Source organism: Sander lucioperca, chromosome 10, assembly GCF_008315115.2.
Source record: "Sander lucioperca isolate FBNREF2018 chromosome 10, SLUC_FBN_1.2, whole genome shotgun sequence".
NCBI classification, from domain to species: domain Eukaryota; kingdom Metazoa; phylum Chordata; class Actinopteri; order Perciformes; family Percidae; genus Sander; species Sander lucioperca.
In genome coordinates, this window is record NC_050182.1 from 1086751 (window position 1) to 1113391 (window position 26641).

Consider the following 26641-nt stretch of genomic DNA (forward strand, 5'->3'; position numbering starts at 1 on the left):
CTTTTGGGCATTTTCGGCCTTTATTTTTACAGGACAGCTGAAGACATGAAAGGGGAGAGAGAGGGTGGAATTAAATGCAGCAAAGGGCTGCAGGTCGTATGGCGAGTGGATTGTGCCTTGGATAACCTACCGAAGGAGACTGTTGTGTGACTTTAACGTGTGGATTGACTACACTGTCGCCAGTGTACATCCTAGTTGATAAGTATGCCGCCACACCTAGCCAATCGCCAGACAACGTTGTTTATCTTTGATTTTAGCCGTAACGTTATGTCTGTTTCTGTGTTAAAAGCAACACAAAGTCAGACTCAAACTCCCTTGTGTTTACACTTACTTGGCCAATAAAGCAGTTTCTGATAAAAATCCGAAATATACTGTAAGTTCTTTATTTATTAAACGTACAATGTGTAACTTTCTGCCGCTAGGGGTCTCTCAACCAAAACAATGGATTGTAAACACAGTAGTTTGATGACGTTGGGAAGTTGCGTGGAATTCTGGGAGTTTTTATTGCTAAACACTATCGTCGATTAGAATGCATCTGTTCATGGACAAGTTTACCCATTCAAGTTTATTCACGTTACGTTTAGTAATGTTTATTCATGTCATGCTAATGAAATAGCTGCAGTTTCCCCAACACAATTACGTTTTTCTTGATTCAATCTGTATTTGTAGCTAGCTAGCTGACCAGTTAGCGAGTGAGCCAGGGCTAACGTTAGCAGGTTTTAGCTACTGGCTAATGATTAGCCAGCAACTAAAACCACACTATCATAGGGTAACCAGACGTCCCCGGTTTCTGGGGACAGTCCCCGGTTTTGGTGGCCTGTCCCCGGTTTTGGTGGCCTGTCCCCGGTTTTGGTGGCCTGTCCCCGGCTGGAGCTGTCCCCGGAAATGTCCCAGTTTTTCACTGTGACTGACAGACCCGAACTTGGAATTAAATAGTCGTGCACCCTACACGCACAGGCTCAAGACAGCCAGAGCAAGCCTCAGAGCTCAGAGATGTTCTAGAATGCCCATTTTTCGCTGATAAAATTACTGTTTATTTACATGGAGTCTTGTGGGATTAGCGAATGCAATTTCGCTGACTTTCTTAGGTTTTAAAAAAGGATCTTACTCTTTAACAGAAAGATCGACCTCCTTAGAAATCCTTTCCATAATGTTGTCAGACACAATATTTATTTGAGCCTTTCAGTGGCAAAACGAGCACTTTATGAACGTAAATACAAGATGGACAATTGACGTCCTATTAACTTACATTGTAGCTTGTTTCACCATTGAAGACTGCAGCGATCTTGTTTAATACTGGACCAATGTCAAAGGAAAATATTTCCGCAATAGTTTTAATTGTATCTGATACTCAATGAGAAACAAGTCCAGCGTGAAGCAATAAAGCAAAAGCTGTCAGATAAATTTAGTGCAGTAAACATTACAACATTTCCCTCTGAGGTGTAGTGGAGTACAAGTATGAAGTAGCAGCAGGGGCGATTCTAGGATCAGACCTTTAGGGGGGCTCAGCCCCTAATGAGAATGTGACACGGATATAATGCATGCAAAAGTGTTAATCTGCAACATGAATTTACCAACTTCTTCACAACCGCACTCCTGCTCTCCCTCTGACAGATAGAGACTCAGCCAAAGGGCCAAAATTATAATGTATTCTCATGTAAACTATTTATGTCAGTACAGACATTTTTGTTAATTGCTTAGCCAGTGTATCCCACCATAATGATTATTATATTGCCTGATTCCAGACAATCCCACTTACTTACAAATACGAATATATATTTCTACTGGTATGCTTCCTAGTGTCATTAATGCAAAAATATGAAGAAAAAATTATTCCACCTGTGTGTGCATGGTTATAATTCTGAAGTGCAAAATAGTTCAAGCTACAGCACAAATACAGTATTTCCATCCATAGATAAGAATAATAAAGTCTAACCTCTGTGGAGGCTGGGGGCATTGAACCTGAGTGGACAATGTTCAAAGTTTCCATTGCTGAAGCTGCGGCGAGGAGCTGCGGTCTGAGGGTCTTAGGTGCCTCAAGGGGCGGTAACCCTCGAACACCGTGGTGGACACCAGTGGTCAGGGAAGCCGTCCGACTGAAGAAGGAGTCTTTCTGGGATATGTTATTCCAGAGGACTCTGGAGGCAGTTGCAAGGTACCGAAGGGCCCGAAGGGCTGCAGCCTCTGCCGTGAAAGAGGCAAAGCATCGGGTGTGAGAGAAGTTTGGAGAAGACATGGAGAAGGACTTTCAGTCGGCACCAAGGTGCTTCTGGAAAACCGTTCGCCACCTCAGGAGGGGGAAGCGGGGAACCATCCAAGCTGTGTACAGTAAGGATGGGACGCTGTTGACCTCAACTGAGGAGGTAATAGGGCGGTGGAAGGAGCACTTTGAGGAATTCCTATATCCAGCTAATACGCCCGTTATGGTAGAGGCAGAGCTGGAGGATGATGTGGGATTGTCGTCAATTTCCCTGGTGGAAGTTGCTGAGGTAGTTTAACAACTCCACAGTGGCAAAGCCCCAGGGATTGATGAGATCCATCCAGAAATGCTTAAAGCTCTGGGTGTGGAGGGGTTGTCTTGGTTGACACACCTCTTCAACATTGTGTGGAAGTCTGGGACGGTGCCTAAGGAGTGGCAGACCAGGGTGGTGGTTCCCCTGTTCAAAAAGGGGGACCAGAGGGTGTGTGCCAATTACAGGGGTATCACACTTCTCAGCCTCCCCGGTAAAGTCTACTCCAAAGTGCTGGAAAGGAGGGTTCGGTCGAAAGTCGAACCTCAGGTTGAAGAGGAACAATGCGGATTCCGTCCTGGTCGTGGAACAACGGACCAGATCTTCACTCTCGCAAGGATCCTGGAGGGAGCCTGGGAGTATGCCCAACCGGTCTACATGTGCTTTGTAGATCTGGAGAAGGCGTATGACCGGGTCCCCCGGGAGATACTGCGGGAGTATGGGGTGAGGGGGTCCCTTCTCAGGGCCATCCAATCTCTGTACAACCAAAGCGAGAGCTTTGTCCGGGTTTTCGGCAGTAAGTCGGACTCGTTTCAGGTGAGGGTTGGCCTCCGCCAGGGCTGCGCTTTGGCACCAATCCTGTCTGTAGTATTTATGGACAGGATATCGAGGCGTAGTCGGGGTGGGGAGGGGTTGCAGTTTGGTGGGCTGGGGATCTCATCGCTGCTTTTTGCAGATGATGTGGTCCTGATGGTATCATCGGCCTGTGACCTTCAGCACTCATTGGATCGGTTCGCAGCTGAGTGTGAAGCGGATGGGATGAGGATCAGCACCTCTAAATCTGAGGCCATGGTTCTCAGCAGGAAACCGATGGAGTGCCTTCTCCAGGTAGGGAATGAGTCCTTACCCCAAATGAAGGAGTTCAAGTACCTTGGGGTCTTGTTCGCGAGTGAGGAGACAATGGAGCGGGAGAATTACATTCAATTTATCACACCGTTGTGACGAAAAGAGAGCTGAGCCAGAAGGCAAAGCTCTCAATCTACCGGTCAGTTTTCGTTCCTACCCTCACCTATGGTCATGAAGGCTGGGTCATGACCGAAAGAACAAGATCCAGGGTACAAGTGGCCAAAATGGGTTTTCTCAAGAGGGTGGCTGGTGTCTCCCTTAGAGATAGGGTGAGAAGCACAATCATCCGTGAGGAGCTCGGAGTAGAGCCGCTGCTCCTTCGCGTCGAAAGGAGCCAGTTGAGGTGGTTCGGGCGTCTGGTAAAGATGCCTCCTGGGCGCCTCCCTAGGGAGGTGTTCCAGGCACGTCCAGGGGAGGAGGCCTCAGGGAAGACCCAGGACTAGGTGGAGGGATTATATCTCCAACCGGATAAGCTGACGAAGATGGATAGATGGAAGTCTAACCTCTGAATTTCTATTCAAAGTGCACTAGATTGATGCATTTAATTGTTAAAATAGACAACATTTTCTTACAGGGGAGCATGCCCATAGATCCCCCCTATGGTGCAGCTCTAGGTCTAGTAGTAATGCCCCTGGGGCAGTGTCCCGGTTTTAAGTTTTACAAAGATAAAACCATTACCTTTTTTGGAGGTATTTACGCTTCTGAGCTGAAAATGTCCCCAGATTTTGTCTCAGAAATCTGGTCACCTTACACTATCACAGTACATTTCACATGCCAATGTCACCTTTTGGATTTTACCGAGCGGACAGGGTTTGTTGTAACGCTAGCTAGCTACTCAACAAGGCTGAGAGACTGGTGTGGGTGGGGATTGCAGGGGGAATCTCCAAGACGGGGAGCATGTTCGTTCGATTGCCGTTGTCAGCAGCAGGAGAACATCTCCCAGCTGCCCAATCTCCCCCTTCACTTTTCTGTAATCTTAACTAGTCGTTTTGGTGCTTAACCCACCTTTTGTCAGGTTAATTTAGCTAGCTAACTGTAAAGACAGTTAAACGCGAAGGGGGGAGAAATTCGGCAGGGAGGAGATTTTCGGTACAAACACCGGTAGCTAACATTATGGATGGCTGATGTGGTGACTAGGATGCCTGAGTCTGCTATTCTCTGTTTCCCGACGCTTCATTAAACTGCCGTTACCTTCGTAAGCACACGGCACCGGCTGGGGCTAACGGTAACTAGCTATTGCTACATGTCCCGGCTGTGTTGTCAGCTATCATCCCGAATGAAGTCCCTTTGTGCCGGGGAAGTGAGGCAGGCAGAGCGGGGTGTGCTAGCTGGCTAAATTAGCCAATTAAAAAATTAATTAATTAAATTTAATTAAATTAAATTTAATTTAATTAAAATTAAAATTAAAAAATTAATCGTCTATCTATACAGCTAACCTTAACGGTACTAGTGAACTTATTCGTGGGTTAGCGCAGTGCTGCTTTTATCCATAGTCAAAACAATCATACTACTAATAACTTTATGAGCGTGTTGAATGATGTTGTAACCCTATAATGTTATCCACCAAGCATTAGCTAGCATTAACGTTAGCTACTTGTCAACCAGCACATACATTGTAGTAACATTAAATTGGATTACATTTATATGTATCAATAAGGTTTCTGCTGTATTACTGTGTTGCAAAGTGGCATGTAATTACTCACAAAATTATGCCTTTTGGCAGAAAACGCAGTGTTACCCATATTTTTTTCTGTGACATTGTATGATTTACAATTACTCTCTGAGCAATCAAGCTGTTATTTTTTATGATTTTGATCATATATCTTGTGACTAAACCTTCGTTAAGGTCCTAAGGCATTAGACAGTTGATTGTTGTTGATTTTGTTTAAATATGCCAAACTGCTATTTTCCTCTCCTTGAACCATCACCTTATCGTGGTGGAGAGGTTTGTGGTCTCAGGTGAGGGGCCAGACAAAGAATGGTTCAAAAACCCTATGAGTGACCGAGGAAGAGATGGAGTGACCCTGCCCGGAGGAAGCCCGGGGCCCCCGTCTGGAGCCAGGCCCAGATGGAGGGCTCGTCAGCGAGCGTCTGGTGGCCGGGTTTGCCACGGAGCCCGGCCGGGCACAGCCCAAAAAAGCTACGTGGCATCCATTTCTCCATCCCATGGGCCCACCACCTGTGGGAGGAACCGCTGGGGTCGGGTGCGCTGCCACATGGGTGGCAGTGAAGGTCAGGGGCCTCGACGGACCAGACCCGGGCAGCAGACGCTGGCTCTGGGGACGTGGAATGTCACCTCTCTGTGGGGGAAGGAGCCGGAACTGGTGCGGGAGGTGGAGCGCTACCGGTTAGATCTGGTGGGGCTTACCTCTACGCACAGTCTCGGTTCTGGAACCATACTCCTGCATAGGGGTTGGACTCTTTTCTTCTCCGGAGTTGCCCAGGGTGTGAGGCGCCGGGCGGGTGTGGGGATACTTACAAGCCCCCGGCTGAGCGCCGCTACGTTGGAGTTTACCCCGGTGGACGAGAGGGTCGCCTCCCTACGCCTGCGGGTTGTGGGGGGGAAAACTCTGACTGTTGTTTGTGCATATGCACCAAACAAGAGTTCGGAGTATTCGGCCTTCTTGGAGACCTTGAGTGGAGTCCTATATGGGGCTCCAGTGGGGGACTCCATAGTTCTGCTGGGGGACTTCAACGCGCACGTGGGCAATGATGGAGACACATGGAGAGGCGTGATTGGGAGGAACGGCCTCCCTGATCTAAACCAGAGTGGTTGTTTGTTGTTGGACTTCTGTGCTAGTCATGGATTGTCTATAACGAACACCATGTTCGAACATAGGGATGCTCATAAGTGTACTTGGTACCAGAGCACCCTAGGCCAAAGGTCAATGATCGATTTTATAATCGTTTCATCTGATCTGAGGCCGTATGTTTTGGACACTCGGGTGAAGAGAGGGGCAGAGCTGTCAACTGATCACCATCTGGTGGTGAGTTGGGTCAGGGGGTGAGGGAAGATTCTGGACAGACCTGGTAAGCCCAAACGGGTAGTGCGGGTAAATTGGGAACGTCTGGAGAAGGCCCCTGTCCGACAGACTTTCAACTCACACCTCCGGTGGAGCTTTTCGTGCATCCCTGTGGAGGCTGGGGGCATTGAACCCGAGTGGACAATGTTCAAAGTTTCCATTGCTGAAGCTGCGGCAAGGAGCTGTGGTCTTAGGGTCTTAGGTGCCTCAAGGGGCGGTAACCCACGAACACCGTGGTGAACACCGGTGGTCAGGGAAGCCGACTGAAGAAGGAGTCTTTCCGGGATATGTTATCCCAGAGGACTCCGGAGGCAGTGGCAAGGTACCGAAGGGCCCGAAGGGCTGCAGCCTCTGCCGTGAAAGAGGCAAAGCAGCGGGTGTGGGAGAAGTTCGGAGAAGACATGGAGAAGGACTTTCGGTCGGCACCAAGGTGCTTCTGGAAAACCGTTCGCCACCTCAGGAGGGGGAAGCGGGGAACCATCCAAGCTGTGTACAGTAAGGATGGGACGCTGTTGACCTCAAATGAGGAGGTAATAGGGCGGTGGAAGGAGCACTTTGAGGAACTCATAAATCCAACTAATACGCCCTCTATGGTAGAGGCAGAGCTGGAGGATGATGGGGGATTGTCGTCAATTTCCCTGGTGGAAGTTGCTGAGGTAGTTAAACAACTCCACAGTGGCAAAGCCCCAGGAATTGATGAGATCCATCCAGAAATGCTTAAAGCTCTGGGTGTGGAGGGGTTGTCTTGGTTGACACACCTCTTCAACATTGTGTGGAAGTCTGGGACGGTGCCTAAGGAGTGGCAGACCAGGGTGGTGGTTCCTGTTCAAAAAGAGGGACCAGAGGGTGTGTGCCAATTACAGGGGTATCACACTTCTCAGCCTCCCCGGTAAAGTCTATTCGAAGGTGCTGGAAAGGAAGGTTCGGTCGAAAGTCGAACCTCAGGTTGAAGAGGAACAATGCGGATTCCGTCCTGGTCGTGGAACAATGGATCAGATCTTCACTCTCGCAAGGATCCTGGAGGGAGCCTGGGAGTATGCCCAACTGGTCTACATGTGCTTTGTAGATCTGGAGAAGGCGTATGACCGGGTCCCCTGGGAGATACTGTGGGAGGTGCTGCGGGAGTATGGGGTGAGGGGGTCCCTTCTCAGGGCCATCCAATCTCTGTATGACCAAAGCTGTGTCCGGGTTCTCGGCAGTAAGTCAGACTCGTTTCAGGTGAGAAAGTTCCAGGGCTGCGCTTTGGCACCAATCCTGTCTGTAGTATTTATGGACAGGATATTGAGGCGTAGTCGGGGTGGGGAGGGGTTGCAGTTTGGTGGGCTGGGGATCTTATCGCTGCTTTTTGCAGATGTGGTCCTGATGGCATCATCGGCCTGTGACCTTCAGCACTCACTGGATCGGTTCGCAGCTGAGTGTGAAGCGGCTGGGATGAGGATCAGCACCTCTAAATCTGAGGCCATGGTTCTCAGCAGGAAACCGATAGAGTGCCTTCTCCAGGTAGGGAATGAGTCCTTACCCCAAATGAAGGAGTTCAAGTACCTTGGGGTCTTGTTCGCGAGTGAGGAGACAATGGAGCGGGAGATTGGTCAGAGAATCGGCGCAGCGGGTGCGGAATTACATTCAATTTATTGCACCGTTGTGACGAAAAGAGAGCTGAGCCAGAAGGCAAAGCTCTCAATCTACCGGTCAGTTTTCGTTCCTACCCTCACCTATGGCCATGAAGGATGGGTCATGACCGAAAGAACAAGATCCAGGGTACAAGCGGCCGAAATGGGTTTTCTCAAGAGGGTCGCTGGTGTCTCCCTTAGAGATAGGGTGAGAAGCACAATCATCCGTGAGGAGCTCGGAGTAGAGCCACTGCTCCTTCGTGTCGAAAGGAGCCAGTTGAGGTGGGTCGGGCGTCTGGTAAGGATGCCTCCTGGGCGCCTCCCTAGGGAGGTGTTCCATGCATGTCCAGCTGGGAGGAGGCCTCAGGGAAGACCCAGGACTAGGTGGAGGGATTATATCTCCAACCTGGCCTGGGAACGCCTCGGGATCCCCCAGTCGGAGCTGGTTAATGTGGCTCAGGAAAGGGAAGTTTGGGGTCCCCTGCTGGAGCTGCTACCCCCGCGACCCGACACCGGATAAGCTGACGAAGATGGATGGATGGAAGTCTAACCTCTGAATTTCTATTCAAAGTGCACTAGATTGATGCGTTTAATCATTAAAATAGACAACATTTTCTTACAGGGGAGCATGCCCATGGATCCCCCCTAGGGTGCAGCTCTAGGTCTAGTAGTAACGCCCCTGGGGCAGTGTCCCGGTTTTAAGTTTTACAAAGATAAAACCATTACCTTTTTTGGAGGTATTTACGCTTCTGAGCTGAAAATGTCCCCAGATTTTGTCTCAGAAATCTGGTCACCTTACACTATCACAGTACATTTCACATGCCAATGTCACCTTTTGGATTTTACCGAGAGGACAGGGTTTGTTGTAACGCTAGCTAGCTACTCAACAAGGCTGAGAGACTGGTGTGGGTGGGGATTGCAGGGGGAATCTCCAGGACGGGGAGCATGTTCGTTCGATTGCCGTTGTCAGCAGCAGGAGAACATCTCCCAGCTGCCCAATCTCCCCCTTCACTTTTCTGTAATCTTAACTATTCGTTTTGGTGCCTAACCCACCTTTTGTCAGGTTAATTTAGCTAGCTAACTGTAAAGACAGTTAAACGCGAAGGGGGGAGAAATTCGGTAGGGAGGAGATTTTCGGTACAAACACATGTGACTAGGATGCCTGGGTCTGCTATTCTGTTTCCCGACGCTTCATTAAACTGATGTTAGCGTCGTAAGCACCGGCTGGGGCTAACGGTAACTAGCTATTACTACATGTCCCGGCTGTGTTGTCAGCTGTCATCCCGAATAAAGTGTCTTTGTGCCGGGGGAGTGAGGCAGGCAGAGCGGGGTGTGCTAGCTGGCTAAATTAGCATTATATTAATCGTCTATCTATACAGATAATGTTAACGTTACTAGTGAACTTATTCGTGGGTTAGCGCAGTGCTGCTTTTATCCATAGTCAAAACAGTCATACTACTAATAACTTTATGAGCGTGTTGAATGATGTTGTAACCCTATGATGTTATCCACCAAGCATTAGCTAGCATTAACGTTAGCTACTTGTCAACCAGCACATACAATGTAGTAACATTAAGCTGGGTTAATATTTATATGTATCAATAAGGTTTCTGCTGTATTACTGTGTGGCAAAGTGGCATGTAATTACTCACAAAATTATGCCTTTTGGCAGAAAAAGCAGTGTTACCCATATTTTTTTCTGTGACATTGTATGATTTACAATTACTCTCTGAGCAATCAAGCTGTTATTTTTTATGATTTTGATCATATATCTTGTGGCTAAACCTTCGTTAAGGTCCTAAGGCATAAGACAGTTGATTTTGTTTAAATATGCCAAACTGCTATTTTATTTATGATTGTTGTTCAGACGGCTAAGCTAAGGTAGCTAATGCTAGCGGCATCTGTCTCTTGTTGCCATAGAGACATTCTGAACAAACATTCCGAGTTTTCATTCAGCATTTTAATACTTTTTTATAAGCACGATGATATTATTAGCCACACATTAATTAGTAACACATAAGCACCAGAAAGTAAGCAAAAGAACACTAACAAAATGAAGTGAAGACGTGTGTTTCACATGTTTGTAAGGTGACGTACTTAGTTTAGACGTCTTTAGTAGGCATAAAGTTATATGGGAATTGTAACATACGCCGTCGCTACGTCGGCGTCGGATAATGTTTCTAACGTGCACTCGCCTCCTAGTCGCCGCTGGTCTCTCGTCTGCAATCCCTATTAAATCACTGCGCCGAGGAGTACACCTCTATGTATGGGCACCCACTCTATCAACTGAGTTATCCAGGCACCCAGGCCCATGCACTTGTAAGGAACTTTCCAGACTTGCCACCAGATGCACTTTCCCATCAGACTCCTATCCACCTGTGCACTGCTTCCTGAAGCTCCTCACTGCTATCTGTGAGCCAGTGCCAGAGTTTGCCCAAGAAGTGGCATTCTTCAGGTGAAAGCTCTGATCCAGAACCATGCTCTCCTGAGCCTGTTCCTGTCTCCTCTGAATCTTCCGACATTTGCTCCCAGACCTCCAGTGCTTCCGTGGGCCCTCTATCACCCTCTATCACCTCTCTGGAATCAAGCAGGTTACCAGCTAGCCCTCTGCTTGATACCCTGCAGACTTGTAACTATTCTGGTTTTCGGCCTACCATCATAGCCCAACAGTCAGCAAGCCTCGGGCCTTCGCACCTCCCATCTATCCTCTTCATTGCAGTCTGATTGAATTTGGCTGGCGCTGTCATGTTGTTAAGCACTAAAAAATAACACCATTGGATGTTCACCACCCACCCTGCAGGACCAAAAGATGCAGAAGTAGAACCAGTAGGATAATAAAGGGTCCAACAAGTCTTCCCAACCAAATGACAATATAGATGTCTTATTCCTACCCTCTAATATGACCCATAGGAGCATTATATGAATTAACGTCATATCGTTGACAAGAAAATACGCCCCACTACTTTTATTTTCAAACAGGATACGGTCCTCTGTCTCCTATAAGGCTAAACAGAAATGTATTGAAATCACACAAAGAACAATAATGACTTCCTTTTGGCTTTTAAAAAGTGTTCTTCTAGGTATTGGCAATTAGGGAAAACAAGAATAATGTCACATTGTAGAGAGGAGGAAAGAGGCTTGGACCCAAATGCAGCTCAGAATTTATTAAGCAGCAATAAACTGCAACAAAGAGTGTCCAGGCGAGTGGCAGAGCAAAAAACTTACAGCCAGGGAGACAGGAACAAACAAGGAAACAAGAAACGAGCAGGTACACACAGTAACAAAATACACGCAACAAGAACAATAATCCGACAAGAGACAAAGACAGAACAGGAACTAAATACACCAGGTAACGAGGACTAACACTGGACTGGTGACACAACAGGTGAAACAAATCAGGGTGGGGCAGAACAAATCAAAAAAGGCGGGAAACAAACAAAGACAGGAAGTAAGCTAGACAAGACAAGGGAGACAAGACAGACTACAAAATAAAACAGGAAACCGAACATAACAGAAAAACAAGACTACCACAATAAAACAGAACAAAATACCAAAACCCTGACAAATAAACTCTGGATCTAACAAAAATATAAAACAATTCAGGATTTTTCCCAGAGAATTCCATACACTTTTATCCAAAAATGTTAGTTGTGTCAGCTCCAGAGCATTATCTGTCTGCTATTTGACATCAGTAGGCCAAACTACACTCATTTCAACCTCCAGGCTTCATTCTGGCATTTCTTTTCTTTCTCTCCTCTGCCTTCCAATAAACACACACAGATAATACAGCCACTGTTATACTCGTAGAGGACATGTGTACACAGAGGAAAGCCTTAATACTATCATTAGTGTAGCATGGAGACTGTACCATTATCCTTCTTTTCAGTGTTTCTCTTGATTCAATGAAAAAGCTGACTAAATTGACCAAAAATATTCTTCTTTAAAACCATTTATATATTTTTAAGTTGTTTACAATCAAGCCACAAAAATACCTTTTAAACACAATGACTAATTTTGAAAAAGTGTCCCCATATAAAAGAAATACAATGCTTTTGTAGACTTGTTAAGTTAGCTGATCATAATGTAAATTAGTGAGCCACTGGTAAAGCTCATCTGCTAACCCTGACAGCCACACACCTGCTAAAATATGAACTAAGCTCAACACACTTACCTGAGACTCTCCACCTGACTGTCCCTGGTCTACCTGAGACTCTCCACCCGACTGTCCCTGGTCTCCCCGAGACTCTACACCTGACTGTCCCTGGTCTACCTGAGACTCTCCACCTGACTGTCCCTGGTCTACCTGAGACTCTACACCTGACTGTCCCTGGTCTACCTGAGACTCTACACCTGACTGTCCCTGGTCTCCCTGAGACTCTCCACCTGACTGTCCCTGGTCTACCTGAGACTCTCCACCTGACTGTCCCTGGTCTACCCGAGACTCTCCACCTGACTGTCCCTGCTCTCCCTGAGACTCTCCACCTGACTGTCCCTGGTCTACCTGAGACTCTCCACCTGACTGTCCCTGGTCTACCCGAGACTCTCCACCTGACTGTCCCTGCTCTCCCTGAGACTCTCCACCTGACTGTCCCTGGTCTCCCCGAGACTCTTCACCTGACTGTCCCTGGTCTCCCCGAGACTCTCCACCTGACTGTCCCTGGTCTACCTGAGACTCTCCACCTGACTGTCCCTGGTCTACCTGAGACTCTCCACCTGACTGTCCCTGGTCTACCCGAGACTCTACACCTGACTGTCCCTGGTCTACCTGAGACTCTCCACCTGACTGTCCCTGGTCTACCCGAGACTCTCCACCTGACTGTCCCTGGTCTCCCTAAGACTTTCCACCTGACTGTCCTTGGTCTCCCTGAGACTCTAGACCTGACTGTCCCTGGTCTCTCTGAGACTCTCCACCGAAACTGTCCCTGGTCTCCCTGAGACTCTCCACCTGACTGGCCCTGGTCTCCCTGAGACTCTACACCTGACTGTCCCTGGTCTCCCCGAGACTCTCCACCTGACTGTCCCTGGTCTCCCCGAGAATCTACACCTGACTGTCCCTGGTCTACCCGAGACTCTCCACCTGACTGTCCCTGGTCTCCCCGAGACTCTCCACCTGACTGTCCCTGGTCTACCCGAGACTCTCCACCTGACTGTCCCTGGTCTACCTGAGACTCTCCACCTGACTGTCCCTGGTCTACCCGAGACTCTCCACCTGACTGTCCCTGGTCTCCCTGAGCCTCTCCACCTGACTGTCCCTGGTCTCCCCGAGACTCTACACCTGACTGTCCCTGGTCTACCTGAGACTCTCCACCTGACTGTCCCTGGTCTCCCTGAGACTCTAGACCTGACTGTCCCTGGTCTCTCTGAGACTCTCCAACGAAACTGTCCCTGGTCTCCCTGAGACTCTCCACCTGACTGGTCCTGGTCTCCCTGAGACTCTACACCTGACTGGCCCTGGTCTCTCTGAGCCTCTCCACCTGACTTTCCCTGGTCTCCCTGAGCCTCTCCACCTGACTGTCCCTGGTCTCCCTGAGACTCTCCACCTGACTGTCCCTGGTCTACCTGAGACTCTCCACCTGACTGTCCCTGGTCTCCCCGAGACTCTACACCTGACTGTCCCTGGTCTACCTGAGACTCTCCACCTGACTGTCCCTGGTCTCCCTAAGACTTTCCACCTGACTGTCCCTGGTCTCCCTGAGACTCTAGACCTGACTGTCCCTGGTCTCTCTGAGACTCTCCACCGAAACTGTCCCTGGTCTCCCTGAGACTCTCCACCTGACTGGTCCTGGTCTCCCTGAGACTCTACACCTGACTGGCCCTGGTCTCCCTGAGACTCTACACCTGACTGTCCCTGGTCTCCCCGAGACTCTCCACCTGACTGTCCCTGGTCTCCCCGAGACTCTACACCTGACTGGCCCTGGTCTCCCTGAGACTCTACACCTGACTGTCCCTGGTCTCCCCGAGACTCTCCACCTGACTGTCCCTGGTCTCCCCGAGACTCTACACCTGACTATCCCTGGTCTCCCTGAGACTCTCCACCTGACTGTCCCTGGTCTCCCCGAGACTCTCCACCTGACTGTCCCTGGTCTCCCCGAGAATCTACACCTGACTGTCCCTGGTCTACCCGAGACTCTCCACCTGACTGTCCCTGGTCTCCCCGAGACTCTCCACCTGACTGTCCCTGGTCTACCCGAGACTCTCCACCTGACTGTCCCTGGTCTCCCCGAGACTCTCCACCTGACTGTCCCTGGTCTACCTGAGACTCTCCACCTGACTGTCCCTGGTCTACCCGAGACTCTCCACCTGACTGTCCCTGGTCTCCCTGAGCCTCTCCACCTGACTGTCCCTGGTCTCCCCGAGACTCTACACCTGACTGTCCCTGGTCTACCTGAGACTCTCCACCTGACTGTCCCTGGTCTCCCTGAGACTCTAGACCTGACTGTCCCTGGTCTCTCTGAGACTCTCCAACGAAACTGTCCCTGGTCTCCCTGAGACTCTCCACCTGACTGGTCCTGGTCTCCCTGAGACTCTACACCTGACTGGCCCTGGTCTCTCTGAGCCTCTCCACCTGACTTTCCCTGGTCTCCCTGAGCCTCTCCACCTGACTGTCCCTGGTCTCCCTGAGACTCTCCACCTGACTGTCCCTGGTCTACCTGAGACTCTCCACCTGACTGTCCCTGGTCTCCCTGAGACTCTACACCTGACTGTCCCTGGTCTACCTGAGACTCTCCACCTGACTGTCCCTGGTCTCCCTAAGACTTTCCACCTGACTGTCCCTGGTCTCCCTGAGACTCTAGACCTGACTGTCCCTGGTCTCTCTGAGACTCTCCACCTGACTGTCCCTGGTCTCCCTAAGACTTTCCACCTGACTGTCCCTGGTCTCCCTGAGACTCTACACCTGACTGGCCCTGGTCTCCCTGAGACTCTACACCTGACTGTCCCTGGTCTCCCCGAGACTCTCCACCTGACTGTCCCTGGTCTCCCCGAGACTCTACACCTGACTGGCCCTGGTCTCCCTGAGACTCTACACCTGACTGTCCCTGGTCTCCCCGAGACTCTCCACCTGACTGTCCCTGGTCTCCCCGAGACTCTACACCTGACTATCCCTGGTCTCCCTGAGACTCTCCACCTGACTGGCCCTGGTCTCCCCGAGACTCTCCACCTGACTGTTCCTGGTCTCCCTGAGACTCTCCACCTGTTCCACCCATAGTGACCTTAGTATTTCCATAAGCACCCATTCTTATAAAGATGTTTTGGTGTACTGAAAAAGGATCTTATGTCTGTTTTTCTTTTATCTGTCATTTAATCTGGGCAACAACAACACAAATATTTAACGTCAGATGTCTATGAGCAGTGGTGGATCTAGAAAAGTTTACATGGGGTGGCAAAGGGGGGGCAAGAGGTCTTGGTAGGGTGGCATGGGTAGACGGTACGTGGGAATCCCTATATGTGAATGGCTTGAACAAAACAAACACAAGAATACTTTTAAACTACGGTAGTTATTGTTTAAACATGCCCTTACACACTACAAGCGTTTTTAATTCACAACAGGAATAAGCCCCAGTGTTCAAACTAAACTAAACTGTGCATCTTTTAAAACGTAAAAGTATAAAAAGCAAAATGAAAATATAAAATAAAAAGTACAATTATTGTGTCCAAGATGCAGTGGACTACAAGTATAAAACAGCAGACAATACTCAAGTACTTATTATAATTAAAAACATCTAATTACAGTCCACAAATCACGGAAAAGGAAAGCTTAAGGCGACAGTTGTTGTGCTTTGCAGCAAAACGTTTCACCAACCTATCTAAATCTAGTGCTTTTGCACGCTGTTTCTCAATACTGAGAACAGCCCGATTTCTCAGTCGGTCATCTGCCATGGTTGAGGCAGGTGATTTTTTACAAGCCTCAAAGTTGAAAAGCTTCGCTCACACCAAGCAGTACTCACTGGCAAAACAATAGTGATCTTGCACAGGTGAAAATGCTCAAAGAAAACCTCCTTAAAATGCGCCAAGAACGTCACAAAGTCAGTCAGACTGGATGGGTTGACTTTGCCATTTGCTCTGTTGCTCTGTTTCTTTCAAGAAGTCTTTTTGCCTGGTGGATCTCAGTTTTCAAGTCTGCAAGTCAGAGCCAAATTCCTCAGCCACTAACAAACCAATTATTCCTTTAAGAAGTCATTGTTTGATGGGTTTAAAGCTTGAAAAGTGTTTGTATTCCACCAAATATCCCTCATTTTACTGTGTATTCATTTTTGTTTCTTTGCTCCTTATTCAATGAAGGGACTGTGTATGTATTTTGCATGGGTAATGCACCCTCTGCTGTTCGTTTTGTGGACGTACTATTTGTTTTCCCGGCTCTCCTCACACGATGTTGGATCTGGCCGAGAGCGGTAGGTACTTTGAGTAGCGCGTGGCGAATGTATAAAATACTATGTTTAATGTGTATTTAAGTGATTAGACAGGCTGATTGTGGTTAGTATAGGTCTTTAGCAGTTGGACTGTTTCATTCTCTTCTGTGTATTTTTGTTTATTATTCAGTTCTGAGTGTTTTAGTGAGCTAGCTTACATGCTATGTTTTCATATGTATCTGCGTTGGCATTCGCCATTTTGTGTCCTGCACTGCGCCCGTATAAGTACATGTATGTTCTCTTTATGTTGTTAGGCGTGTGTTGAGGGCATTCTATCAGCGCCGTGTTTCTCCTCTCTAAAACACTCAACAGGTATGTTATTTGCACGACTTATTGTGATTTAAAATGTGTATTTTGTAATGCTGTGAGTTTGCAGTTAAAGTGTGAGACATCTGAGAGCAGTTTTATATAGGCTATATATTACAAAAGTATTTTTATATTCTTATGTTGTATTTTTGCATTTATTGTTTAATATGTGTTTTTTATTTTATTGAGAAATTAAATTATTTCTAAGAGACGATGTTGGATCTGGCCGAGAGCTGCGTGTGTTGAGGGCATTCTACCAGCGCTGTGTTTCTCCTCTCTAAAACACTCAACAGCAATAAATGTCCTGTGCCAAAGCCTGAGTCTCCAGCCTTCATAAGTTAGACACAACGCAGGTAACCGGTACTGAGGCCAGGCCGGTTAAATATAGCCCTCATTATCTTGCTGCTAGAGTTTGAAAAGTGCCTGTCCACCTCACTGATCATTGAGTCTATGATGAGTCTAAACATGTGTTTGCTGTCCAAGTGTAGATGTTACAAAAGTATCATGTAGTCTCCTAGATGTGTGTTTGGTTGTTTTTGATTTGACAATGGTACAAATGTTGCAACCATTGCATGTTTCAATTTTGGCAACTATAATTATCTAATGCAATTTTACAACATGGACATAGCCAATGCATATAAGTGACATTACATATTATCCTACTGCACGGCAATTTATAAGGAAGAAGAATAAAAACATACCATAGGCAGGGCTTAAAGTATTCTGCCACCGTGCTGGATCTCCGGCATGCGGCCTCGGTGAAAAAAAAACTTGCGTGCGGTTTAATATTTTCGAGTCAATTGATTTCACCTACCAATCATATGAGAGGAACGCAGCTTTAACTAACGCAGGGCTTAAAGTACTCGGGCCTGGTGCCGGATTTCTGGAGTATGACTATTTTAGAAAAATAAATAAATGAAAAAGTCCACATGGGATCTGTTTTTGATGCGCTGGGTTTAACCAATCATCGAACTTCCACCTACCAATGAAACGAGTTCTAGCCAATCAGATGCAAAGTAGGGCGGGTCTTTGCCGAAAAGCGAGAGTGCGGTGTGGTCTCTGTGGTAACGCGGCTAAAAAAAATGGAGGCAAGGGTTTATCAAACTTGGAGCATGTAGATACAGCTTTAGTTGAGAAAGGAGTTAAAAACAAATGGCGCTGGGCATGAATAGAGGACAAGAGGAAAAGGGTGGAGACAGGAAGCTGTTTAGCACTTGGTGCCTCAAATTGAGGGAAATCAAGGAAGATACTGTACGGCAGCAGTGGTAAGAAAGTGCTTGCTAGTCATTAGATGCTAGTCACAAAGCTCCGGTCCGTGCACTCTGTCATACGAGTATGTTACCGGCAATGACGGCTACCACTGCTCCTTCACTGACCGGCCGTGTTTGTGATACAACTATACGTGTGTGCACGTTCATAGAGGAACATGATTTATCATTAACGATGGCCACTGTGTAAAAGCTATCTGAAGCCCAAACTGCCTTGACAAAGCTGTCTGTTTGGAATCAGCATGGCAGGTATTTAAACATCACAGCCTTGTCCCAGAGTTTAGACGTCTAGCTATATGAAAAGATAAACAATGCCACTTTTTTAATAAATGTACATGAAGCAACTAATGTCAACATGGACAAAATCATAAATGCACTAATTCACTTTTTGATGATGACCTGGCCAAAGTAACAATACAACATCTAGAACGTTTTGTTTTCACAATGATGCATTGTAGGATTATGATATTATTGCAATATGTAAATCTCCATTGACTCTTAATTGAACATATGGTTGGAAGAAGTAAAAATTGAGCCAAAATTTTTACTTCTTAAAAATTATGACTTTTATTATTGTGTAATGTAAGAAGGACTTTAACTGTTTTGCCAGTCAAATGAATTTTAATGAGTACATATTGAAACATTACACTGTGGACCCCCCCCCCTGTTCCAAAAAAAGTTTCAGGCTCAGGATATTTTTTCACTTTAAGCCCTGCATATGGTCCAGGGGGAATTGCAGGTCTACCCTCTTCCTCTCTGTCATCTTCCTCCTCCTGATCACTCCCTGCCTCTGTTCCTCTCTCTGAATCTGGAGCCTCCTCTTCATCCCTCACTGATTCTTCTTTTTCCTCGTCTCCTTCACTTATTTCCTCTTCTCATTCACTTATTTCCTCGTCTCCTTCTGTGGTCTTCATCTGCTCTGACCCTCCTGGTTTCTCCACTTTACTGCGTTCACCTTCTTCATTTCCCTTATTCTCTGTGTAATTCTTTGAATTTTCTTAGCAAAAAAGCTGGCAATATCCCCACCTTTAGCCTTCCTTTTCATGTTTAGGCGCCAGCTAATTTGTTCAGCTACTCTAGCCTGCAAAAGTCAATATGTGAAAAGCTCTGGTTATTCTTGTATTACATTACACTGTAGGGCCCTGTAGCTAATACAGTAAGTAGCCTAACAAACATCAAATCAGAAGAGATTTATCACATGCACACAACAGTTATGTTTAGACTACTTAATCCTATTGTATTTGTTATTTCCCCAGTTGTAACCTGGTTTAATTTGTGCAGCCTTATTGCTGTGATATGTGAGAGGAAGTGGATTTTATAGGACTGATTAGCTAATCAAATAAAAATGATCGGTCTCCCAACTGGCACTGTATTGGGTGTTGTAACGTAACGTCGGCAAAACAGCGACCATCACTAAAAGTTATGGATACAAACAAGATTTTACATTTTATATTAAGCTGTTCTTGTCTTTACTAAAATCAAAACTAATCAAAGTGCTCTTACAAATCACGAGGGAGCGATTTGACTTTTGGCTAACGTAATAGACTGTTTTTGCTGATGCTGACTCGCACCGTTGTGACAAAAAGAGAGCTGAGCCAGAAGGCAAAGCTCTCAATCTACCGGTCAGTTTTCGTTCCTACCCTCACCTATGGTCATGAAGGCTGGGTCATGACCGAAAGAACGAGATCCAGGGTACAAGCGGCCGAAATGGGTTTCCTCAGGAGGGTGGCTGGCATCTCCCTTAGAGATAGGGTGAGAAGCTCAGTCATCCGTGAGGAGCTCGGAGTAGAGCCGCTGCTCCTTCGCGTCGAAAGGAGCCAGTTGAGGTGGTTCGGGCATCTGGTAAGGATGCCCCCTGGGCGCCTCCCTAGGGAGGTGTTCCAGGCACGTCCAGCTGGGAGGAGGCCTCGGGGAAGACCCAGGACTAGGTGGAGGGATTATATCTCCAACCAGGCCTGGGAACGCCTCGGGATCCCCCAGTCGGAGCTGGTTAATGTGGCTCGGGAAAGGGAAGTTTGGGGTCCCCTGCTGGAGCTGCTACCCCCGCGACCCGTTACCGGATAAGCGGAAGAAGATGGATGGATGGATGGATGACTCGCCTTTAGCATACATTACATTTATTACAAATGTAACTTTAAGTTAAACGTGTGTTTAAACTTCACCTGGGGAAACTGACTTCACCTTCAGAGGCTCGGGGGGGCAGCTCAGTCTCTCCAGCCGGGTTGCAGGGCCACCACATTGCAGCAGACTCCTGTGTGCGAGCCAGACTGAGCGAACACTGCTCGCACGTTTGAATCAGGGACGTAGCTAAGTATTTGAGGGGCAGGGGGCTAAGAAAACATTTAAAATTAAAAACTAAATTGTTCACTTTTGGTAAATGTATTGTTTAGTTCAATGTTTTGAGAAGCTTGTGGACATAGTGGCGGTCTGTTTTTACAAGTACAGTTTTTGGATCACCAAAGTTAGGGCGGCAGCTGTAGGGGCAAGGCTCCAGAGTGGGGGGAGGGCACCTGCCCCCCCTTACCACCCTGTAGATCTGCCCCTGTCTACGAGTTAAACGTGGGGTATACTCGCTGCAGCCGACCTGTCGAGCGCCAGTGTGACGTCAAGGGAGCGCCGTGACTGTTTATACTCGCGCTGGTGGTCGTGACACTAGTTGCAGTCTTCTCCTGAACAGAGGTGGTGCTAATGAGGAAAGGCTACCGACTTTGCTATTTCTACGGACTAGAAGAAGAAGAAAAAGGTAAACAACGGCAGAACTGGCAACAGCATTGACGTCAATGCTTCGATTTGATTGGATGACCTACTTGGTCGGATCAAGCCTTTCATTCACCATAAAATAACTCATCTTAACCCAGTAAGTTTACAAGAGAGACTTGCAGTCACTCTGAGAGTCCTGGCATCACGTTACCCTCAAGCTCGTTCAGGCTTCCTGTTTCTGCTTTGTCGTGCGCCGCTGAAAAAAATATAATGGTGCACGCCCTCTGGACGCCCACTCAAAATCCTGGCGCGCCAGCGAGATCTACGTCATTTTGACGTCACATTGGCGCGCGACAGCTCGGCTACGCCGACTGTAAAACGGTTCATAGGTTCACCACTCGGTCATATTATAATTATAAAATGATCTTGCATCCTCCACATAAATATTAGGTTATGTCTGGGACAGAGGATATATATTTAACTGCAGTAAACCCACTGATCAGCCACTTAATATATTGAGCAAAACACAACCTGTAGATCTCCAATATTAACCCTAATATCAGTTCATGCACATAACGTTAGGCTTATCGCCATGGTAATGTTAGTTGTAGTGGGTGTATTTCTTTCCAACAAGCTATTAAACAAGCTACACTATTATTATACTACTATTACATTGTAACAGTAACATAGCAAACTTTTTTTTTTTTAAATTTATTAATTACTCAGCATCATTTCTATTTGAGAAAAGAAAAAACTTCATCCGATATTTAATGTGAAGGAAATAGCCTTGAACAGCCTACTTACTATTCCACAACTAGCGTTACTGTAGCCAATCTAACTACCAGTATGTTCTCTCATTCTCTCCCGTGGTCCGCCGGACTTGGTGTGTGAAACAGGCAGTGGACCAAACTACGGTGAGGCAAGGGAGGGGGGGACTCAAAATGTTTCTAAACTTAAAAAGCATTTTTTGGGGTTTGTATTGTTTTACTACTTACACAGATATTGTAAGTATACATCATTATGTTATTTACAATACACTGCATGGTTTTTAATATTTCAGGGGGGGCAACCCTTAGATGGGGAGGGGGAGGCCTGACCCCCCCCGACCCCTCTGGGATTTACGCCTATGTTTGGTCTAGTTGGGCTTCGGCTGGGCATGGGCTCAGAGTGAGCTTTGTTGTTGGGCCCCACATGGGCAGAAGAAGGGCTCCACTCCTAAGATATTCAAAATTGATTATGTCAGACATGGATGCTGTTTTTAACAATAGCCATTGTTCATCGCTAAACACTCAAAATGGCCGCCACACCCACACCGTTGGACGAAAAGTTTTTCTTTTAATAACGTTTCATCTTTAAGGTGTTGAGATGGTACAGACTAAATTTGAAGTCCATTGGATGAAATCTCTAGGAGGAGTTTGTTAAAGTATAGCACCTTGACTTTTAGGCCTACTTCCTGTTGCCACTAGGGGGCGCTATGACTTTAAGTAAATATCGGCCTTTATTTGTCCTCAGGGTTGGACTCTTATGAATCCTGAAAAGTTTTGAGCCAGTTGGATAATGTACACTCAAGTTACACCCACTTCCCGTTTCGATGGCGAAACACACAAAATGGCCACCACACCAAGGCCAGGCCCTATGACGAAAAGTTTTTCTTTTAATAACTTTTCATCTTTAACGTCTTAAGATGGCACAGACCGAATTTGAAGTCGATCGGTTGAAATCTCTAGGAGGAGTTCGTTAAAGTACGAGATGTGGAAATGGCCAAAATCGCACTAAATTCAAACTTTCAATTAAAAATGGCGGACTTCCTGTTGAGTTTAGGGTATGGCTCCAATGTGCTTTTTTGTACGTCTTGACACGTTACATATGTGTACCAAGTTTCGTGAGTCTACGTTAAACGGACTGCAGGTGTTAAATTGTTTTGATTTTGTAGGGGGCGCTAGCGAGCCATTTTTGTGCGCCTATTCCCGAAACCCTTAAAATACGTAAGTTTCACCAGAATTGATTCGACCGCCAATTTTGGTGAGTTTTTGCATATGTTAAGCCCCTCAAAAAGGCGATTAATTTGCAGAAAAGAAAGAAGGAATAGTAATTCCTTCAGTTTTAATAGGGCCTTCGCCGCTGTCGGCGCTCGGGCCCTAAAAAAACCTGATCACATAGGCCCAATAAACCTTCAGTAAAGGAAAATACAGAGGAATAAAAAGAGAGAGAGAGAGGGGGATTAAGAAAGTAAAGAGAGAAGTAAAAGGAAGGTAGGCTCCTTAAAGCTGTGGAGTAAAAGGTTACAGTGAGGTTAAAAGAACTTAATACGCACAGGTTCGGAGGCCTTGTGGGTGCTTAGGCCGTTGCCCGAAAGAAAGGGGCCCTCTTTGGGTACCTCCTGGGTCCACACTGTCTCCAAGTTATTAAAAGAGGATAAAAATCCACTCTAAAAGTTGATAAAAGGCCATCCTGTATAGGTGGGGAGTTTAGTAGTCTTCAGTGTGCAAACACAATAAGATCAGCTGACTCACCCCTTAGGTTTCCTGGCTGCGGAATTCTTTTTTGTAGGATGGTAGGGGAAGAATCCGTCCTACTCTCCCTTTGAATGGCTAGTACTCGTTGCCTGCTCTGGTGGGATTGGTTATGTTTAGGCAAGAGGAGTGGGATTGGTTATGGTTAGGGTAACAATGTCAGGGTTAGCCAATCAGGGATGAGTTCCATAATGAATATTCATGAGTCTTCCCCCACCATCCTGCAAAAAAAAAAACTTGCTTCCTGGCTTGTTAAAACAATCCTCCATTAAAATGAGCTGTTGCAGGTTAAAATCCTCCTGTGAGATTAAAAGCAATCACTGCTTAAAAAAAAAAAGGTTAAAATCCACATTATAAAGATGATATAAAAAGGTTGTAAAAGAACTTTAAAGTAGAGCTCTCTACGTTTCCCCTGCGTTGAGGAGCAAACCCCTACACATGTGCGCCCGCTCCACCAACTGAGCTAACCCAGCCACTCAAGTATGCAATTAGTGAAAATAACATCCAGTCCTATGTAACAGAACTGCTATTACAACAAGAACTACTAACCACAGCAAAAATCACATTTGTTTCTGGAAAAGATGTAAAGGAAGGCAAATTTTTTAGAATGTTGAGATGTAACATTAGCCTACCATCTCTCTCCTTCTGTCGTGTGCGTGCTGTGCTCACTTCCTTAGTCTAATTTTCTCTCATGCAAGTAACCTAGCCCATTACAAAAGAACTAATGACTTGAGACACTTGACTACCAAATTGCTCATCTGTCCTGAGCTCTGCTGATATTTCAGGATAACCTTCCCATTCATGTACTGACCTTTTTGAGTGCACCTCTCACACCCATAAATATGGCCTTTGCAGCATTTAAGAAAGGCACAAGCAGGTGCATCACAAATAAAAGCATCGGGTAATGCTACCCTGAAATGTACACCCATTGTACACAATACCACTCTGAGAAACGGCTTTCATATTCTTGCACGTTTGCGGGTTTGGACGGACCTGAGTACACTCCAATTACAAACACACTACACCCTGGAATTTCCTTAATCCTACCCAGAATAGGCCACAGACTGATACTGGAGCTATGGAATAAGGGCAATCCATCAATGTCGTTTTGAGTGTGAGAATATCAGTCACATTTGCTAAATATCCTAAAGATGGTAGTTCAGCTATGAGAGCATTTTTGATTCCAAAGTGGTAGTAGGACCCCCCAGCCATATTCGTCACATTGCAAGATCTGTCAGTGGACATAAGAGTTCTGGCATCCATTGGGATATCAAGGCCCTTCCTCCTTAGGATTTTAAGAAGGGCAGACAATGCTGTTTGTGGTACTTGGAATTCTGCAGCCCACTCTGCAAGCCCACATGAATCATCATCATCATCATTATCAGTCAGAACATTCATTTCCATGCAAATCACAGTCACTATCCCAACCAGGCATATCACCTGGCACCCAGTTTTCAGAATCCAGATCATCAAATGAGGAAATGTTAAAATCATTAACAAAATCTGAGGAATTTTCATCTTCTAAATTATTTGAATTCTCAAAACAGTTCTGATCACAAGCCTTGTAGAAAGTGTCCGTGGAATCTTCACTTTCAGTATGCTCTAACAAATCATCCAGTGGGGATTGCTTTTCAGAACAAATCATCAATCATAGACTCCTTTTCAGGGAGACACAAATGTTCCTCCACTTTCACTGATATTTTCCTCCTTTTAGTTCTTTCTGAACACTCCTTATTTCAAAAAATAAAAAAAACATTTTAGTTTTTAGCTATGATTTTTAGCTATGATTACAGGGGCTCGGGAATGACAAACTCTAGAGTACAATTGCAAATAATTTAGTTTATTGAAGCTGGTATTAATGTGGCTGATTTTACCAACTCTTCTTCTAGTAGCCTTCAATGTGATCAGTACACTATTTGAAAGATAGCATTAGTCTCTGTTAAGGTCTAATGCTTTGCACTAGCATGGCACCCCTTCTCCAGAATGGACCTACCAGCCCACTCATTCCTAGGCCCAATACAACATCAACAGCTACAAACAAATCACATCATTGTTTTGACAACCAAGCAGCAGGTGTCAAGTATGCAATTAAAGATTATTTTTATTGGGGCATTTTTAACTAAAATTTAAATTAATTTTTTTTAGATAAAATTTTGCAAACCAATTCTATAATGATCTTCAGATGTTGTGATTTTTTTTTCCACGAACATTAAAGATTTAGTTTGGAAGAAATTGCTGGATTTGTTTACACTACTATATGCAGTAAAATGTGGTAATGCACTATGGGCTAAATGTTTGATTAATCAGAAATCTGAAAAGTTAAGTTTGTAGACAGTCTGGAGATGGAGTTGCCCAAATTTGGTGGGAGTAGATAGGTTTAAGAAGAGAAATTGCTCGTGGTTACAGCAGAGCGTAGTTTCTGCTCCATTGGGGCTGCAGTTTGGCATAAGTTGCTACGTTGTAGCGTGTACAGCTGATAAGTTATGAATTTTTAAAGTTTAGAATTTTAGATGGCTGGACACTTAGCACACAAAACGCAGTGATTAAGTTTAGCATAGGATTGGATTTATGTGCAAAGTCTGGTGAGTTTTCGTGCTTGGGAACATGGATTTCTTAGGAAGAAGAATAAATAATTCAAACAAATACAATAGGGTCCACGCCCCTAATAATAATAATAATAATAATAATAATAATAATGATAATGATAATGATGATGATGATGATAATGATAATAATAATAATAATAATAATAATAATAATACAGGCTCGTATGATGCAGCCAGGAGTATAGGTGACCAATGTCAGTGTCCGTTCTGGATGGATTTTGAATTCAACTAATACCTGTTTTCTGGACAAACACGCTTCAATGGTTTTGTTTTGAAGGAGAAAGTTTGAAAGAAAGTGCTGGACTCAAGTCTGAGACAAGTCCAAGACAAGTCTGAGACAATAGAAAAAAATGTCTCGAGACCAGACTCAGACATACGTCATAGCAGTTTAAAGATTCCTCCCTCCTCTTGTCAGAGTCCACACACTCGCTGCTGAAAGTGCTAATGATGCACACCTGTTTTCACTAATGAGCATACTATGGGTACATCTCAGGTCGTTAAATTGCGTCCACGTTTCCTTCACTGGGCCCTTCACTGGGCCCCACCCCAAACATTTCTATTAAACTAAGGCCTTCTCTGGTGGCAGTTGTTCTCTCCTGAAGAAGCCATTACAAGAGGAAATAGATATTTCAGAGCATCAACACACCTGTCTGAAATGATCAGCTCATTAGTTTGTGTCCTAGGTTAACATGCCACTGTGTACTCTGGCATTACGCTCATGTGGGGATTGGAGACACAAAATCAAAGATATTTTAATTTAGAAGATTTAAATAATTAGCAGTTCGTATGGTTATGATTATAGACCATGTATTTATAATTTGACACCTCTTCCTGCTTAAAAACCCTTTCTG

At 45.9% G+C, this 26641-nt stretch overlaps 1 long non-coding RNA gene across 1 annotated transcript; it reads left to right on the forward strand.

The window, feature by feature from the left end:
- Window positions 1-252: 252 nt before the first annotated feature.
- On the forward strand, window positions 253-18053 carry LOC116056217. Its single transcript, XR_004106518.2, has 3 exons — window positions 253-264; window positions 15677-15687; window positions 17974-18053. It is a non-coding gene; the product is annotated as an uncharacterized LOC116056217 (long non-coding RNA).
- Window positions 18054-26641: the final 8588 nt, after the last annotated feature.